Source organism: Trachymyrmex septentrionalis, unplaced genomic scaffold (assembly GCF_001594115.1).
Source record: "Trachymyrmex septentrionalis isolate Tsep2-gDNA-1 unplaced genomic scaffold, Tsep1.0 scaffold20, whole genome shotgun sequence".
Taxonomy (NCBI): Eukaryota; Metazoa; Arthropoda; class Insecta; order Hymenoptera; family Formicidae; genus Trachymyrmex; species Trachymyrmex septentrionalis.
In genome coordinates this window covers 6,935,565-6,940,911 of record NW_017305180.1, presented here as the reverse complement: position 1 = coordinate 6,940,911, position 5,347 = coordinate 6,935,565, and positions in this window count along the sequence as shown.

The window sequence follows — 5,347 nt, the reverse complement described above, 5'->3', positions numbered from 1 at the left end:
ATATATATATATATATTCATATCAAACAATATAATTTTATGACAAATTGTTATAAAATGAGTTAAAACAAAATAACAGTGAATAACATATTTTACGATTTGACATTGATTCCAAATAACAGGTATTGATAAGTTTTCACTGACATGCTCCCACTCTATTTTTCATCAATAACTTATTTCTGTTAAAGCTACGCAATCGCGCACGCAGTTCAACCTTTCATCAATAGATAAAGTCGAGGATAAAATTATTACGGTCAGTGTTACAATTGACCCTCTATTACAACTGACCACTCTCCCCTAATTAGGAATATAAGTATTACAAAAAATAAAAATAAAAATATTTTGAAATATATAAAAAGTTCTCTATTGTGTGACGACATATTTTATGCGGTATGTACTAAATAATTAGAGGTAATGAAGGACATGTCTATTATCTTACGAAAATATTCGTACAGGTGCGTCTAGATTATCAAGCGGAACTGCGAGCCGAGTTTCTTCAAAGGAACCAAACTTCTTCAGAGATTTGATTCAACAATGGGGATGCATGCTCGGCTTGCGATTGAGACTCGGCTCGATAATCTGGATGCACTTTTACATTTACTGTGATTCATGCACTGCGGCATATTGCTCGAATATCACTATTTATAAGGTTATTTATATTTATATATAATATTATATAATATTCAGCAAAAAAAAAATTTCCTGATATTTAGAATAAAGCAACAGTATTATAGCAGCATGCATTTGAAATCAATATGGATCATAACTATGGATTGTTGCTCTCGATGGTCGCTTGTTCAAGAGATAATAACAAATGCTGGAAATACATTTGTAACGCCATGTTACAGGCTACAGCACAAAAAGATGGTAAGCGGTAAGAAAATTAACATACTGAATTTACTATTGCTTACATTATGGCCTTACGATCTCTGCTATGATTCGCCAATTCGCTTACTGCTTACGCTTTATTATTTAAGTTTTTTGTGTGCCTTATCTCTTATTATATGTACATATATATACATACAACGGAGATAAAATGCCTTAGAACCCAAAGTTGTAAAAGTATTAAAGAAGGTATGAGAAGGCATTTGTTCTCCATCGTACATGTAGGAAGCCTTGTATCTCTTAAAGAAAAATATCGTAAGTTTATAAGGGTGATACCTCCAATCATTATGTTCATCATTATCTCGTTATTCTGGATCTTTTGTTAGTATACCGAAAGATATTTCTTATTAGCGTGTAACTTGAAATATCATTTCCATTTAGAAATTATTGTAGTACTTCAAATTTAAAGGTACTAATATATTGAGAGGATTTTACAAGTCATCTGTTTTATAAATTAAACGCAATAATTTTCATAAAAAATTTTCGTATGTGTTATTTTTACAAATTTGAGAATTCTTTATCAGAATTAAAATATAAGCATTAATACTAATCTAATAGAATGTATGCCGAAAAAAAAAATTTTTTAATCGATTAAGAAATTATAAAATCTTTATTATTTGTTAATCTAATATAGTGATTAGACTGATTAGAGTTACTAAAACATGATAATATTCATTTGATGCACATAAAATACTTTGCAAACTATATTTACAAAATTAGAGTCTCTAAACTAGTAAATTACGTGAAGAAGCAAAGTTCTTAGAATTAAACTTAGACACACACTTAATTCGATATCAAAATCCTTTACAAAAATTTATGTATATGAATGTGAGTGCAATATTGATGTAGCAATATGTTATAACGATGTGTATGTGTGTGTGTGTATTGATGTCATGAAATCATATGTAAGTCTTATTAAATCGGTAAGACAACGATTCCATAGAAGTTCAATCTTCAGTTTTGGATTCTTATAAGTAATAATACTAGAATATATAATATATAGGCACCTAACTTGCACTTCTTGTAAATTATAAGTTTAAAAAACTTGAAAATTATAAGTTTTATACGAAAAATTAATATATACGAAAGTTTTCGAAGGAGTCATTACATTTTGTGAAAATTCTTTTATAATTCACTAAGAAAAAGGTTTGATTGAAAATGGACAAATCAGAAGATTAAATTAATTAAAATTCCGGATTATCTTAATTACAATTTTATAATAAATTTAACTAGAAAATTTTCTGATTCAATCTATTAAAATCGTAATTGGGATAACTGGAATTCTGATTGATTTAATTAATATCTTCTGGTTCGTTCACTTTCATCCAAACATTTTTTTCTAAAGAGGAGATCCAAGTTTGTATCCCATAGATACAACGATTGTATCTCATTTTTGAAAAATTTGATATTAATATATTGAGTTTGACATCGTAAAATTGAATACGTAACGCATTTAGATGCCAATGGGCCAAAGAATTAAAGTTACAAAATTTTTTAATTTGAAATGATCCCTCGCATGCGTGTCGGTATGTTGTAGTAAACAGCCGGTCGTTTTGTTGTGTTTAAGATTAGGTGAATCTTTTTTTTTAATTTCCTTAGTGTTTATTTCTTGTTGCGCTTTCAATTTATACTGTGACTCTGCAAATAAAAAAATATTTCAAAAAATTTGTTTCTGTAAGAACTCTATGAACCTTTATCATAAAACATAGAAATAAAATAAGATACAAGTCATCTAAAAAGATACCAGAAGATTTGCAAATTATCATCGTGTCTTTATCCATTGCTAATGCCAATGTTTCGTGAACCTTACTGTTCACTTCATCAGGGCGAAGAGCGCACTGATCCTCGATCTAATGAAGTGAACAACAAGGTTCACGAAACATTGGCATTAGCAATGAATAAAAACATGATGACAACCCACAAATCTTCTGATATCTTTGTAAATGACTTGTTTTTTATTTTATTTTTATTTTTTATGACAAAGGTTCATAGCTCTTATAGAAATAAATTTTTTGAAATATTTTTTTAATTTGCAGAGTCACAGTATTAATTGAAAACGCAAAAAGAAATAAACGCTAACAAAAATAAAAAATCCTAGTCGGTCTTAAATACCACGAAACGACCAGCTATTTACTATAATTCGACACGTTTACGCGCGACTATTTCAAACTTTAAAATTTTGTAACTTCAAGCCTTTGGCCCATTAGCACCTAAATGTTACCGTATTACATTTTACGACAAATTCTATATCTTAATCAAAAATTTTCAAAATACGTGAGACACATACCTAAATCTTCCTTTGTTAGTATAGAGACGTTTAAAAAGTGTCAAAGTAGGTACTTAAAAGAACTTTGTTTTTTTTTTAAATAAATGTTACAATTTTTGTGTGTCATTGTTAAAAAGTAAATTTAACTTTTTGCATTCAAATGTATTATTATTGATTGACCTATAAACCTAAACAACAAGATATTCAAGGAAACAGAAATTAATAAGAAGTTGGAAATAGATATCCGAGATAAATGTAGTAAGATGATTAAGCTATCAGTATTTCCTAAGTAATGTTTACCAGCATGAGTAACCGATTCTCATCCAAGCCATTCAATTCAGTACGAATGATATCTCTCTGTATACATTTATGTAAGATATTAAATGCCCTCGTTTTTGTTTCCTTGAATGGCTTGAATATCTCATCATCTATTAGATTTGGATTAATCAATAATATTTGAACGCAAAATTAAACATACCTTCTAACAGTGGCACAAAAAAATATAAGAACTTATTTTAAAAAACAAAGTTGACCTAGAAATTTTTTGAACATTTTCACTTAAAAAAAAATTTATACACTATGTAATAATCTATCAGAATCATACAACTTTTGTACATGACAATTTTTCGTATACTTATCATTTATAAGTTTTACGAAGTGTGCAAGTTAAGTGCCTCACCCTATACAACAAAGAAATATTATTACAATCCTATATACCAAGGCATTTAATATCTCATGGTGCTTCCACACATCTTCTACACATCTTCTAACATCATATGCTTTTCATTTTTTTCATATATCCATTGTTCTCATGACTTCAATGCCAGTGTATCAGTCTAAATTATCGAGTTAATTGTTACGTAAACCCGATTAGTAATGCAAATCTGAAGTCAGAAACAAAATCGCAGCTGCGCACATTTAATTGCGTCGCATCCGCCCGAGATTAATACCGCGAACGAAGCAAACGCGTAGAAAGCGAAGTGGAAAGGGGTAGGAAGTTATGAAAGGCGCATACTTGCTAGCTTGAACGAACATTAACGAGGTCGGTTAACCCCGATGCACGATGGCCTGACGGTAGAAACCAATGCGATGAAATATCTACGAACTTCGCACACGGGAAGCACCGGCGAGAATTGTTTCGGCGAAACTTGCACAAGAGTAGGTATACAGGTGCACCTGTGAATAGGTATAGTATATTCCTAGAACTGCTCAGAATCGACGAAATCCGATCCCAATATATTTCTTGCCAGCGTCGCATTCGTATTTATTTTAACACCAGAAATTATTCCGAGACCCATGAAACCAATGTATCATCCATTACGAAAATTTTCTAATTGGATTTTAATTGAGAGCGATCGAAATTTGTTCCAACACCCCGAACCGCGACAACCTTAGCCTTGATAGATTCGTACCGAGAAATAGAGTCATCGACCAATCTATTGGTTTGCATTTCAAGGAGATTTGAATTTAAAATATTGTATTGTAAATTTGCAGAGATTATAAGAGCAACATTCGCAAAATCTGTTTTCGATGCTGATCGTGGAATTTTGCATGAAATTTTTTGTAATAGAAGCTTACGTTTTATACAAATGAGGCATGTTAACGAGGATATAACGAGACATACACGTGCTTAATTTATCGCCTGCTAGAAATCTCGCTGAAATGTCTATTTTCTTTGATGAGTTAAGAATAGTGCCAACATGCCACTCCCGATCGACGATGTCGCTGAAAACAATGGTGACGGGTGTCGTCGGGCTGAATATAACGAGTGCCAACCTATAGACGGTATAAGCAGCTGTTGTTTGCGACAACGGGGCTTTGCAGTGTAGTGCTTTATTATGAAGCTCGCCGAATTATACTACCATCGTACGACGAAAATACAGAAACCCAAGCATCATTGTTGGAAGTATTACAAGAAGATCCAAACTGCTACAAATATTAATGATTCACGTACATACACACACACAGTTAATAAGACCCTTCCCACAGTCGTCCAGCGAATCTGCATCCCATTATTATTCGTAACGCCGAGAGAATAAATTTATTCTGCTCTATCGCTAACAGCTTTCTTCTTCTGGAACAATGTTTTCTGAATATTATTCTTAGACCGTTAATTTCTTATATAAGTTGATTACTATTTCGAAAAAGATTTCAAAATACCAATACCGATCGTAAAAATTCACGTTCAATCGATGAT